Source organism: Gorilla gorilla, chromosome 5 (assembly GCF_029281585.2).
Source record: "Gorilla gorilla gorilla isolate KB3781 chromosome 5, NHGRI_mGorGor1-v2.1_pri, whole genome shotgun sequence".
Lineage (NCBI taxonomy): Eukaryota > Metazoa > Chordata > Mammalia > Primates > Hominidae > Gorilla > Gorilla gorilla.
The window spans coordinates 75,502,246-75,517,841 of NC_073229.2; the positions used below are offsets into that span (position 1 = coordinate 75,502,246).

Genomic DNA, 15,596 nt, shown 5'->3' on the forward strand with positions numbered 1-15,596 from the left:
AATTGTATTGTAAGCTCACAGATTTACAATTGCTGAGGACTTCCAATGGTCTCTGACATTATTTGTTATCTAAAAACTTCATCTTTATCGATTAGTGTTTCAGAAGATTAAGCCTTAATGATATGAATTGTATTATATAAGTTCCTAAAAGATACGAAATTTTGAAGGGTAATTTCAGTGTCAGTCTAATTACACTTTTAGTTCTCATGTATTTCCAGGCAATTAAATTTAATTTTTAAAGTTCTGCTTCTTTGGTCACTTTATATGTAATGTAAAAATCTTTGTAAATTAAATTGAAAGTTTTAACTGGAAACCATTTAACTGGAAACCTAATATTCAAATAAAATAATGCATGAGTAGAGCACAATCCACTTTATTTGATAACAGTTGCATTTAGCAAATGCATTTATGAAAATAATGCAAGCTTTAACAGTATACACAGTAAAATAAGATAAAATAAGATTTAGTGTACACATTGCCCAACCTCAACAACTCATCGTCAGTCTTGTTTCTACTATGTTCTCATTTTCTTCCCAACCTATAAGATTCATTTTGGAAGAAATCCCAGGCATATCTTTTCATTTAAAAATATTCAGAATACATCTCTAAATTACTATAATTCTTTAAAATAACTAAAATGTTATTAACCTTGATTTTAAAATTAACTGTAACTGCATCAATGGTCAGTGTTCAAATTTTCTTATCTGTCTCGTAATTTTTTTATTCATATTACAATACAAACAAGTCTATACTTTGCAAGTGGATGATATTTGTAAGTCTTTTTCTCCGTCACCTCTGTTTCCCTCTAGTTATGAATACAAATTAAAACACAACATACTAAAACATGGAATGCGGCAGAGATGCTCCTCAGAAGTAAATTTATAGTAGTGAATGCCTACATTAAAGAACATACAGGTTTCAAATAAATACTTAATCTTATACAATAAACAACTAGATTATCATGAAAAAAAAAATGAGACCCAAACCTCCCAGAAGGAATGAAATAATAAAGATAAAGTTTAAAAATGTATTCAAATGAAATATAGAATGGAAAAACAATAGAGAAAATCAATGAAAACAAACGTATATTTTTTTGAAGAGACCAACAAAATTGACAAATTTTTAGGTAGATTGACAAAAAAAAAAAGAGAAGATTCAAATAACAAATTGGTAACAAAAGAGGGGACATTACTATTGACATTACAGAAATTTTTAAATATTTTAGAAAGTTCCATATATAATTTTATATGTCAAAAATTAGGTAAACTAGATGAAATGGACAAATTCCTAGAAACAAATAAATTACCAAATTGACTCAAGAAGTGGAAAATCTGAACACATTTAGAATAAGCAAAGAAATTGAATCAATATTAGAAAACCTCTTAACAAATAAAAGTTCATGACCAGATGGTTTCAATTTGTTAACTTTACTAAACATATAAAGAAAGCTACTACCAATCCTTCTCAAACTCTTTGATAAAAGACAGAACCCTTTCTAACTCATTCTATGAGACCAGCATTACCCAAGCACTATAGCCAGAAAAAGACTTCATAAGAAAGGAAAACTAACAGACCAACATCACTTATGAATGTAGATATAAACATTCTCAAATACTAGTAAACCAAATATAACAGCATATTATATAGATTATATACTGCAGCCAATTGGGATTTATCTCAGGGATGCAAATTTGATTCAACATGAGAAAACCAATCAGTGTAATACACCACATTCATTAAATAATAAAAACAAAAATTGATTATCTCAACTTATCCTGAACAAAAAGTCCTATACTCTTCCATAACAAAAACATTAAATAAGCAGAAATAGAAAGTAACTTCCTCAACATGATCAAGCCCATATTTTAGAAATCCACAGCTAATACAATTGTTGTGGTGAACATCTGAAAGCTTCCCCTAAAATCAGGAAAAAGACAGGGATGCACACTTTCACCACTGTACTAGAATTTCTACCCAGGGAAATTTAAAAAGAAAAAGAAATAAATGTCATTCAAATTGGGAAGAATATAATACAACTTTTTCTACTGGCAGATGGCATGATCCTAAATACAGGAAATCTAAAAAAATACATAAAAAAGCTACTAGAATTAATAAATAAAATCATCAGCATTGCAGGATACAAGATCAACAAGCAAAAATCAGTAGTGTTTCAAAATATACCAGAAATTAAAAATTTAAATTTAAAATTAAAAAAACTATGATAGTGGCATCCAAAACAATGAAATAACTAGAAATAAATTTGGTTATGTCTAGTGGGGTGTGTGATGGTGGTCATTAAAGATTTGTATATTGAATTTTTTTAATTGCTAAAAGAAATTAAAGAAAATCCAAATAAGTAGGAAAACTATCTTGGGTTCATTGATGTGAGACTTCATATTTTATTAAGATGTCATTACAACCAAAAGTGATCTACAGAGTCAATGTAATCTCTATCAAAATTCCAATGGCCTTTTTTTGCAAAATGTAAAAATCAAATATCAAATTCATATGGAATTGCAAGAGGCACAAGATAAACAAAACAATCTTTAAAAAAAATTGAGGACTCACACTTCCCTGTATCAAAACTTACTATAAAACTATAGTAATCAAAGCAATGTAGTGCTGGCCTAAGGGCAGACATACCAATGTAATAGAATTGGGAGTCCAGGAATAATTCCATATGTTTATGGTCAGCTGATTCAAAAATCAAGAGGGCCAAATGACTAAATGGGAAAAGGAAAGTCTCTTCAAAAATAATGTTTAGACAACTGAATATCTACATGCAAAAGAATAAAACTGGACTCCTACCTCACACCATATAAAAAATTAACTGAACATGGATCATTGGCATAAATATAAGCACTAAAAGCATGAAAGCCATAGAAGAAAACATGATTAAATCCAAATGACCTTAGATTTGTCAATGAATTCTTTAGCTATAAGACCAACAAAATTAAGCAATAAAAGAAAAAAACAGATAGTTGTATTTCATCAAAATTAAAACCCTTTGGGCATTAAAAAAAAAAAACCATGTATTGTTTTTCTAGGTTTCCTAAGACAAAATGCTACAGACTGGGTAGCTTAAACAATATAAATTATTTTCTTATAGTTTTGGAAACAGGAAGTCCAAGGTCAAGGTGTCTGCAGGTTTAGTTTCTAATGGGGCCTCTCTTTTTGGCTTTCAGATGGTCACTTTCTCATTGTCTTCACACAGGTATTCCCCTATGAGTACATCCATGGCTCTTCTTCCTCTTCTTATAAGGACACCATTCCTATCAAAGATCCCACAGGTATAACCTCATTTAACCTTAAATTCCCTAACTTCAAATACAGTAACATTCTGGGTTAGGGTTTCAACATACACATATAGAGTAACACATTTCACATTATCAAGAAAATGATAACCTAGAGAAGAGGAGAAAATGTTTGCAAATCATATTTCTAATAAGTGCCTCATACCCAGACTATACAAAGAATACGTACAATCAACAACAAAAAGACAAACAACCCAATTTAAATAAATAAATCATGGACATGGGTAGACATTTCTCCAAAGATATATAAATGGCCAATAAACACATGAAAAGATGTTCAGTGTCATTAGTTGTTAGACAAATGCCAATCAAAACCACACAAAGTTACTACTATCACACCTGCAAAAGTGGCTATAATTAAAAACATGGAAAATAATTATTGATGTAGATCTGAAGAAATTGGAGCCCTCCTTAATCGCTGGTGGTAATGTAAATCGTTCAGCCTCTGTGAAAATCAGTCTGAAATTCCTCAAAAAGATGAACATAGAAGTAACCATATGACCCTCACAATTCCACTCCTAGAATAGAAAACTATGTGCACACTCATGTTCACAGTAGTGCTATTCACAATAGCCAATGGTGAAAACAGTCCAAATGCCCATCAATGGTTAAATAGATAGACAAAATGTGATATACACATAAAATGGAATATTATTTGGGATATTATTCACCCATGAAAAAGAAATTAATTACTGAGACATGTATAACATGGATGTACTGCCAAAACATGTTAATTAAAAGAAGCTATAGAAAAAAGGACATATGTGAGTATATTTACATAAAATATCCTAAAATCCATAGAAAAAGTGTTCAGATTGGTGGCTGTCAAGGAGTGAGTAGGATGAGAAACTGCTTAATGGTTGTTTTAAAATTTCACCTGATGGAATTGTTTTGGAACTAGATAGAGGTGGTGGTTGCACAACACTGTAAATGTACCAAATGCCACTGAATTGCTCACTTAAAATGGTGAATTATATGTTATAAAATTTTCACCTGAATAAGTTATTTTTTAAAAAAGCAGTGAGATTTCTTCTAATTAACCATTTTATGGAAAATATAAATGAGAAGTATCTCTATTCACATATTGCTCCTGAATCCCAAAGGAAAACCAAGTGCTAAAATACAATAAATAGTTTGTGAAAAGTAATCTGTGCAGACTCATATTTATAAATTCACTAAAAACCATCACAGGAACAAAATTCATATTTCATTTTAAAAAATCAATACTTCTCAAAATTTAGAAAAAAGAGGAACTCTTTCTAATCTCAGTGGAAAAGGAGCTCTACACAACCACACTCAATCAGAAAATACATTCAGGAAGTAAAGTGACTTGTGCTCCTGGAATTAGATGAAAATGGATTCTGGATCAGTGTTAGAATTGTGTTGTCTTCATGCAAAGGACTCTTCTATAATTTTGCAAAGCTAATTTCTAGCATGATTTACCTGGAGCTTTTTTGTATATTTTGCTAGTGAGAGGCCTTATGTTTAGAGAGTATTCTTACCAGTTTATGGTCATTTACAAAATTAAGAGAACTTTTTTTCTGGAATTCAATTTTCTGTCCCTAGGATGTGCATCTCTTCATCATCAGACAAATAGACTTAAAGCGAACTCATTGTTACTCTCGTCATCAATAAAGGAAGAAGAAGTAAAGAAGGTAAAGGTAAAGAGGATGTAAAAGTTATCACTTCAGGACCTTTTCCAAAAGTTTTCACATAACGCCACTGTTTACATCTGACTTGCCATTATGTGGACACATGAACACATCTAGTTGTAAAGAAATCCTATTATTTGTCATTGTCACCATTACATGTGCCCATGTACCTAGGAAGAAATCAATGTCCAAATGTAGGGGGATTGGCACTGGGACAGGCAAACAGCAGCCTTTACCCATAGTCTGCTCCTTTGGTTACCAATATATCCATGGATATCCATTTTCCTGTATACAGAACACATTTGTCTGCTCCCCAAGGAGAATAGTTAGTATGCCATCCATTACTCACATCTATTTGCAGCCAAGTGTTCACAATCACTGAGTAACATGCAGTTCTTTCTACTAGATGCAGATAAGAGATTGCAGTATCCTGAAACCAGATGCAGATAAGAGGTTGCAGTATCCTGCAACCTGCAAACTGAGACACTAGTTACTTGCACCATACACATGTAATAAAATGATGATATAAGAATACATATTTCATTGAGAAAACCTGGGAAGCACATTAGCTGATAGCCAGTTGGAATTAGCAAATAATGTTCGGCATAAAAAATAGAGACTCTACTTCAGTAGTAGAGCAAGGTTTCTGTTTAGACTACACTCTAAGCTTTTGATTCTTCTCTTTGGGAGGATATCCTTTCTCCATTGTGCTTTGTGACATCTTCATCATGTGTTATACATTTGCCTTTCGGTGCACATTCTTGAGGGACATAGAGATTTCATAGCCCATTTCATGCTGATGAAATTTGGACATGCTATAACATGGATGTACCGTCATGGGGATTCCTTAAGGCTTTTAATGTTGGGTCCAATAATTGGGTCCAATTCAGATTTATTTTTCAATAAAATTTCTTGAAAAATGTAGTAAATTTCTATTTGCTTCTAGTCAATTATATATGCAAATAATCACAATCAAAGTCTTTGTCTAAACAGATTTTTTTTAAGTGTGATATCTTCCTAAATGCTTATTTTAGCCTCTTGGCTCTGGCCATCCTCCTTGTAATGTGGATGCCATCTTTATTACCAAGCTCATAATCTTTACAGAGCAGGATGCAAGTCTACTAAGTTTGTGGCTATGCAGACACTCTCTCTTTGGTTACAAATTGAGATAACAGTGAAGTTAGATATTTCAACCCTGAAAGTTTTAAAATCTCCTATTGTAGATTTCAGGCAGAAAGGCTCCTTTAGCAAAGCTCTGTTTTCTTTCTCTCTTTGTATTCCATCTAACCTAGGCATCAATCACTCAATCATTTGTAGGATTTTTCTAATAGATTCAAGAAATAGCACCAATAAAATTTCAAAACTAAGCGATTATTTTTCCTAATAGTATATCCTAAGTTAATATGCAATTTGTCTTCCAAGGTGAAAAGTTAACTTATTCAATAAAACATGACAAGGGTCACCTGCTTTCCTATCTGTGATATACATGCTCCTACCTCCCACCACCCTACTAATTACACAAACCAATTACATGGCTTAGTTTTCTTGAAAAATAGCTCTACTGGTACCATATTCTACAACTGTATGTGTTATATTTGGCTGTGAATAACAGAAACACAATAATAGTGGCTTAAAATCTAGAAGTTTATTTCACTCTTACAGTAATATTCACATGTAAGCAATCAAGTCAGCCATGAATCAAGCTACGTTCTACTTCCTTCTCTATCGTGGCCATCATAGATCTCACCCTCATGATCCAACATGAAACTCCAGCCATCACATTGGCTAATTGCAAACAGCAGTGTAGATGATGCAGCAATACACTTCGGGAGCTCTGTAGAAAATTTCTCAGGAGGAACCGTTATGTAATAGTTCTACTTTCATCCTTTTAGTCACATGCCACTACTCAATGCAAAGATGAGAAATGTATCTTTCATTTCAGTTGGCCATGACATCAATTAGAAATTAGTAGTGTTGTTTGGAGGAAAATTCCATAGGGAAGACAGCTGGCAGTCTCTGCATAGATTTCTTCATTGTTCTTTAAATCCGCCATATTATACAATCATTTTAACAATTAATGAAATAACCTTGATATTAGGAGGCTGTAAAAGGAACTTGACCCACCTGACTTTGTGCTTTTTGAAATGTATTTCTATTTTATAACTTTTATCCATCACCGTGCCGTTTCTTGTGATATTTCATGGGTCTGACCTCAAACATAAGGAGAATATTAATCAAATGATCTTGATTATTCAGTTGGCAAATATTAAAGGCAGATGTAACATAGATTGACAAAAATGAATTTTCATATGAACAAATGGAGACTGAGTTATTTAACTAGATCTTTGCTGATGTGATGTAAAACAAAGAAAACAGAGATAAAAACAATGTTTAATATACAATTTAATTATTCTTTACCCAGCAAGAAATAAAAATTAACTTCTCAATATGTAAGTGCAAATTGACAATTTTCTGTGGTTCCTTAGAATATATATGTATGTTATAAACAGTTAGATTATTGGCAGATAGAACTTAACTTTCTCTTGAGTTAAGCATTTATTGCATATGCAATCTGTGACAAATGCTATAATAGGTAGCAGAGCTCATAAGGACCAACATATACATGTGCCTGCCTTTTACCATCATTTTTACATGTGGTTCAAGGTGCGCTTTTTGATTCCATGTCCCCAACATGCTGCCTCCAAACAGTTTCTTAAAAAGTTCTGTTACTATTAAATTGCATGAAATCTTAGAACTTCATATAGTGCTTCCATGAGGGAATCCCTCTCTTACATTAACGAGGAAACTAATCTTCTTCCAAATCTTCAATCCTGAAAATATGAGTCCAGAAATTTGAAAAGTATAAAAAATTATTGTAAACTTAGCTATCAATATAGCGAGGCTGATGGACCAAGAAATTCACTGACATCAAATAAAAAGCAAAAACAGAAGTCTAACAGGCAGGACTAACAGGCTAAGCTCACCCTTTCTGGGAAGCTGGAAAGGATCACCTAATGGAGATGCAGTCAGAATCTAGTCAGTTTTGCTTGCAGCCTTTGCACTATTACAAGAGTGTGATCCAGGCCTGCTTTGTGGCTAAAAGTGAGTCAATTTTTTTTGTGTGTGAATAAATCCAATAGTAATAGATTTGTGCAGGGAGCATTCTTTATAAAAACCTATGAGTGGCGTTCCAAGAAATAAGTTTTGGAAGCAAAATATGACCTTAATTAGGCAATTCTGCATATGAGTATGTGTAGGAGGCTAATGCTGCTAAGAGATGCCAATGTTGCAATAATCAAACACTATCTTGAGTGTTTCCTGGAACTTTCAAGAATTTGGGTATTACCTGTAGACTATAATTTTTTGTAGCTACTATTAAATATAATTTATTAAGCATTCTTGATATCCATATTAATGAGTAGAATATAAAGAACACTGAAAATATTTAAGAATAATTTATGATTTTGTGATTCTCTGATAATTTGGGAATTCTGATATCTCCTCCATGAATCCTGAAAATTAGTATCTGTCAGGAATTTGAGACACCATGAACTCCTTTGTAATTTCTGTTAGACTATAATTCTGGTAGACTGCAGTTGTCATTTGTTTGCTGTCTTCTCGATCTCTTCTCTAATTTGAATAACTCTATTTTCCATTTAAGAAATGGCCCTTTTGCCATTGCACATGGTCTTCACCTGATTAACTGTCATTTCTCATTTCTGTGACCACAGAGGATAGGTCAATACCCCACATGTGGCAGATCATGCCTGACTCAAGCATGATCTACCATGCCTTTCCCTGGATGCCGAACTTAGCATCAAGTTCCTTCCAGAGCCAATATTGAGACAATACCAATAGAAATAAAAGTTTAAAACTAGAGGAACAACTGGGCTGAGTATACAGATTTTGCCTTCTTGAGAGATAGCAGCTACAGCAATGAGCATACTGTCTTGTTTCCCACACTTTCCCGAGGCCCATGAGTGAAAACCTCAATACTCCATAGCACCAATAGTGTTCTGCTAGTTGAGTGAATGAGGGAGAGAGTATAATGATTGGCAAGATGATGACCAAGAACATATCCTTGAGAAACTGTATTATGAACCCAATTTAAGATTGATATTGGTGTAATCTCTCATTTATAACATAAAAATATTTCCACAGCAAGTAAAATAAAATTTTGTCTGTGTGTATATTCATTTTCTTTCCACTTGCTGGAAATGAAATCAAGTCCAAGAAAGAATAATATTGAAGCTAAATTGATTATTGCATATATAAAGTTATTCCAATTGCTAAAAGTAATTTCAGGAGTATGTTTGAGTAATGAATGTCTCTCTTTTTAGCCTGACTATATCCATAATAAAATATCACTAAACATATCTCTATTAATGCATTTTCTTCTTAAAAGATTGAGGAATTAAACTGGATGTGGTTAATGAAACTTACTTTAGTCCATCTTGTAAAACACGCTGATAAAAATCTATTAAATTACTCATTTAAAATAATACATGTATTTCATTTAGCTACTACGCTCCTGAACTTTTTCTTCACAAACTAAATTAAAAGTAATAATAAATTAAACTAGTCTATAGCTTTAAAAGAAGAAAACTAAAATTATTTTTTGTTCAGTTCCCATATGTTCTTAAGTATTGCCGTTTGTCATAAATTTCATGTTTTCTTTAATTAACTCTATAAATAACATATTAAAGTGAAATACTTGATGAAAATTAAAACTAAAGACTTGTAAAAGCTATACCTGTCTAAGGGTTTGTCAGCTAAATTATACCTTCCACCATAGGTGTCAGTATGATGCCTCAGTTGTGTTTCAAAATTAGAAAAACAAAAGACTAAAAAGACTAAAAGCTCTTTTTTTTTGAGATGGAGTCTCCCTCTATTGCCCAGGCTGGAGTGCAGTGGTGCAATCTCGGCTCACTGCAACCTCCACTTACCAGGGCTCAAGCAATTATCCTTCCCTAGCTTCCTGAGTAACTGGGGCTACAGGCACCCACTTGGCTACTTTTTGTATCTTTAGTAGAGACAGGGTTTCACCATGTTGGCCAAGCTGGTCTGCAACTCCTAAACTCAAGTGCCGCCTTGGCCTCCCAAAGTACTGGGATTATAGACGTGAGCCACCATAGCTGGCCTAAAAACACTCTTTTTAAGAGAAATGCTATAGATTAATACTTTGGTCATGTTACTTCGTCTTTTCTCTTTATAAGTCATATACACCTTTAAAGAAATATTTGAAGCCTGACTTCACCTATGACTCTAGGCCTTATTTTCATCTTACTAGTAGTGCCACATAACAGAGTTTGCTTCTGAAATTATAAATTATTTTTTAATTTTTCCTCTTTGTAGCTCTCCAATTATATTCCCAACTATTTGAAGACACTGACTTAGGTAAATATTATTTAAGAATCTCTATTGTGTCTGATATAAAACATAAAAATATACTTCTTAAAATAGAAGTATTATAGAAATACTATAGTAAAATAAAAGTACAATATAGAATATGTTATGGGTGATTTTAAATAATGTTGAAACAGGAAAATTATTTTTCAATATTAGAAAATCCCAGAAGTCATGAAGATCCATAATTTTGTCTATATAACATTTTTAAATCCCTCATTTGGAAAAAATTATAAATAATTAGAATAAAGTATAAATGATGGTTTGGAAAAATATTTCCAATTATCTCAGAAACCAAAGGGCAACTTTCCATAATACAGAATTTTAAAAATGTTATACATTACTGAGAAAAAGAATAAATTTACCAATTACAAAATTGGTGAAGGGAAAAAAATAATTGGGCCTTTAGTAAATAAAAATGACATTTATGATCACTCCTAATAAAATAGATGCAAATAAAAACTATAGTAAAATATAGCTATTTTAAGAAGTAAATGATTAGCAAAGACAGAAAAACGTGGTAACAGATAACAAAGTTTAACACAATTTAAAATAGTAAACTTTCCCTCAGCTGCTCTTCACATGCCAATTTAAAAGAAAAATTTACTCCATAGCACCTATCAACATCGAACATACTCTACAGTCTATTTAAATAAGCTGCACATAACAAGTGTCACATAGCCTACATAAGCACAGTTTTTCAACTTTGAGGCTCCACCTTCCTCTAGATTAGTCATGAACTTCAGGCCCTGGGGCCAGGAATGACAGTGCTTCTATGCCAGGCCTTCTCCTCCTCCTTCACTCCCTTCCTCCTTCTTTTCTCTGTCTTCTTTTTCCTGTTCATCTTCAACTTTATCTCCTTCCTCTTTCTTATCCACATCTGCTTTGCATAAAACTCTTTTGTCAAACTGGTGAGAAACAAAGCTTCCTTGAAAAAATTATCCACAAAATGCAAAGCTCATTGATAACGTAAAAAGTTAAATTCTAAAACTCTGTTTGTGTTGAGGTGAGACACAGATTTTCATTTTCTTTTATTGTTTTATGGCATAAAATAATTCTATCTGGGGAGGAAGAAGATAGATGGCTGCTGTAGTTGTGCTGGTATAATCTGGACTAGAGCTCAATAGTTTATAAATGTTAAGTTAACTTACAAGCAACATTCTAGTGAGTCTGCTGTCAGTAGAACTCATGGTAACTCTGATAATTTTAATGATCATAAAACTGAGGTAGGAAACAAATATGACCATTGTGTTTTCAAACCATGATCCTTCAAAACTTGTATTTCTTCCTAAATAAATACTTATAGGGACTAAAAAATTAAAATTGGTAGTGAAGTCTTTACCAATTTATGTGATCAGTGGTATTCTCTTAATATTAACATTAATCTTTATTGATTCATTAGACATTTTTAGTTTTAAATAAAATGATCAGAAATGTCAGCAAGGGCTATGGGAAAAAAAGGCTGGGTAAGAAAATTTGAAGTCTCACCTAACTGGAATGTAGCAATTGCAGATAGATTGGTTGGGATTTATTTTATATGAAATATAAAATATATAAAGGCCACTCTGATCTCTTACACAAAATACTCAGCAGAAGCCCTACCACTTTATAATAATTCAGTAAGTGTTAACATCTTATAACTAAGGTATCATTCAATTCTAAAATCATTTAAGGAACTTTTGAAATGGATGTAGTGTGTATATTTCCAGGTTAAAAATGAAGCATTTTTTAAAAAATTACTTTTATTTATTTTAACTCCTTTGAAGTACTCTTTGAAAACAATAGAAGTAAGGAAGAAATTTTGGGATAGAACAGAAAGGAATAAACAACCAACGGAGTTACTGGAAAGAGTTCACCTGTAACCAGATAAGGTCTGCCCTCAGACCAAAAACTTGCTGTGCTCTACCTCCCTCTCAACTCTTTCTAGGTGCTCTTCTGTTCTGTTTTCATAATCTCACCTTCAGTATTATCAAATATTGACACAGAATGGCTGGACTCTCAGCTGAACTCCACCCTCCAACCTAGAACCTCGGCCCTAAGTGAAAACAGCTGACCCCATTTTTCCGCCCAAATGATTGCCCTTTTGGCCTGCCCCGCCCCCTATCTTGTGAGTATAAAAAGACTTCAGCTGGCCAAGCAATAGAAGCGGATGGTGCAACAGGTTGGGGATGCAGGCTGCTGAGTGTTGAGGATACAAGCGGCTGAGCATCTCAGACTACAGACAGACGCAGCTAACTTCAGAGGGTGCGGCTTCAGGGAAAGATCACCTTCTTCCCGCACCATCCCCTTTCCAACTCCCCATTCCACTGAGAACCACATCCATTGCCCAATAAAATCCTCTGCATACACTACCCTAAAATTAGTGACCTGATTCTTTCTGGACCCCGGACAAGAAATGGGTGCCAAGAGGGCAGGGGATTGGATGCTGCTGTGGAACGCATAGAGCCTGCTCCTACCAGAGAGAAGCAGCTAGCTGATTCCAGTGTTCTTTTCTTCTGGTTCCTGCACTTGCTTGCTCGCACACTCCCTCTTGCAAGGAGTGGCCAGCAGCAGGCTAAGGGTAACAAGCCACTCCACTTCCCGCCCATGAAGGGAGGTCAGGGGAACAATCCTGTCTCAATATGAAATCTAATTTCAATAGAGGATTAAGTAGCTACCAAAAAATGATAGATTAGATAGATACATAGAGACACAGATATAGATAATATTGATAGATATAGATATAGATATACTGCATCCATCTGGTGATAGATTTCTGTCTTCAGAGTTGGAAGTAACAGGCGAGATGGGGGTACTAGATCACAGAGATCTCAATTGTTTAACTCCTCAGTTTGCACACCATGATAATGAGGGACAGAGGCTGTATTTTCCATAACATATTCAATGACTTTAGTTTGCAAAATCTCATTTCTTATCATTGATCATTTTCCAACATCAGATGTTAACTCTCTTTGACCAAAAAAAAAAAAAAATGTTATCATGTGTTCTTTTCATAAATGTTTATTTCAGTAAAAAAAAAACTATTAATTTCAATGATGAAAACAAGGTAACACATTAAATTATGGAATGCCATACAAAGGGGGTATTATTTGTCAGTTTCAATATTATATATGCGTTTCTAGGAGACAGAAATATTTCTGCTTTAGTTATGTTTATTTTACTGCACTGTTCCATACAAGAACACATTGTAGGGTTAACAGTTTTTAAAGTGACTCATAATTTTGTGCACATCTCTGCTATATTATTGCAATCTGCATTCTGTTTAAGTTTTAAATTTAAAAATAATTGCTTATTAAAATCTCCCACATTGCGTTATTGCTGGTCATGCAGAAAATTACTTTGCTGCAGGAAACAAAACTATCCAATATAATCTTTTCTCCTTATAGCAGAGGAGATAATTGGATTAATCACAAGTCAAAATCTTGGAAGTAGAGTGCTTAGTTGGCTAAACTGAGCCATGCCTGTTGGCGATGATAGATGATAGAGATTCGATAACACTAGATAATCAAGTGAAGCTAGTCACCATGATAATGATTATTTTTTTAAATACTGGAATTTGTTAATTATCCACCAAATATGAGGAGAAGCTGGACTTGCCCTTTGAGGGAACTAGTTGCCTTGTTAAGACGTCATCATATATCCACGTCCACTTAGGCAACTTGCTCCTCTGCTTATCTAGAACTATTCTGTCCATGTTGAAAGCTTGTGATGAAGTAGGGGTCTCTCATATTGTGAATCTTAGCCATGATTACTGCAAATGTTAATTTTTTTGCTAAATTTTTATTTTTCTTCTTCTATTAAGCCAATTCAAAGTGTGATATATTTCTTGAAACTGTCTTACAGCTCTTTTAATGTTCTCTTTTGTTTTGTTCTTTTCATTTTTTTTTTCTCTTCTCATTTCAGTTTGGAAATTTTCTATGGGCTTACCTACAGCTCACTCATTCTTTCTTCAGTCATGGAAGTTGATTAATAAACCCATCGATGGGCCTATTCTTTTTTCTCCCTTAGCATTTTCTTTTGTTTTTTTCTTAGTTTTTTTTCTTTTTTCATTTCTCTGTTTATATTACACATCCCTATTTTTTTTTCTGTTAAGAGCCCTTAACATAGTAATCACAATTATTTTAATTTCTCTGAATGATGATCCTAACAGTTGTGTTGTACCTAGGTATGGTTCTGATTCTTGTTTTGTGAAGTAAAAGTAAAGGAGTGACTTGATGAAAAATTACAACTGCAAATGCTTATATTAAAAAAGAAAAAAGAATTAAAAAATTAATGATTTCAGCTCCCACCAAAAGAAGCTAGGGAAAGAGGAGCTTGATTATTGAGTAAAAGTAAAAAATAGATAAATAAATAGAAAAGACATCTCTGAAAGAAAAAACAAACTAATGATAAAGTAAACAAACAAATGTTATTTTAAATAAATTATTAAAAACAAATTTTAAAACTAGATTGCTCAAACAAAAGCAATGAAAGAGTAGGTTGCACTATATTTGTAACACACAATGGCTAAGAGAATATTATCTTAACAACTTTATGCTACCAAGTCTGGAAACTTAAAGAAAAGTGGCAAATAGCTTGAAAAACACAACTTATCAAAACTAGTTTAAAAAGTAACTGAAAAGCTAAGTAGTCCTATTTCTGGTAAAGATATATAACTGATGATTAAAATCCTTTATACAAAGAAAGAAAGAACAAAAAATAAACAGCCTTATGTAAATGTACTGGTAAATTTTATTAAATATTTAACGAATGAAGCATATAACTCTTAGTTGATAAAGTACAGTAGGAAATGTTTACTTATTTAATTATGATTACCATAATACCAAAATTAGAAATTCAAATAAATATTTAATGGATGAATCATATAAATCTTAGTTGATGAAATAGAGTAGGAAATGTTTTGAGGTGGGAAATTAAAGAAATAAGGAAAAATAAAATTAAAAAGAGAAAGAAATAAGCTTTCCTGTATTAGGCTGACTAGTCCCAGAGGCAGCAACAGGCACAGCCCAGACCCAGGAAAAGGCTTGATAAACACTATCTAAGAAGCTAGGACACAAAGGAATGTGTTCTGGAGAATCTCCCAGCACTCCTTCAACATATGGAGATGAAAAACAAATTTTCCTTTGCTTTATGGTATTAGTTTATAGATTCTTGTTTTCTGTAACTGGTAACTTCAAGTATTCTGTTTTATCTAAGAAGTACAGTGAAGGTCATGAGAAGCCTG

General features: G+C 33.0%; 1 protein-coding gene across 1 annotated transcript in view; it reads right to left on the reverse strand.

Moving 5' to 3' along the window:
- Positions 1 to 357: 357 nt before the first annotated feature.
- The window catches only part of LOC109023127 (putative inactive beta-glucuronidase-like protein SMA3), a 63,677-nt gene continuing 48,438 nt past the window's right edge, over positions 358 to 15,596 (reverse strand). Inside the window, exon 7 of the mRNA XM_063707687.1 lies at positions 358 to 7,797. The gene's annotated coding sequence lies outside the window, so the exon portion shown is untranslated. The remainder of the gene's footprint in view (positions 7,798 to 15,596) is intronic.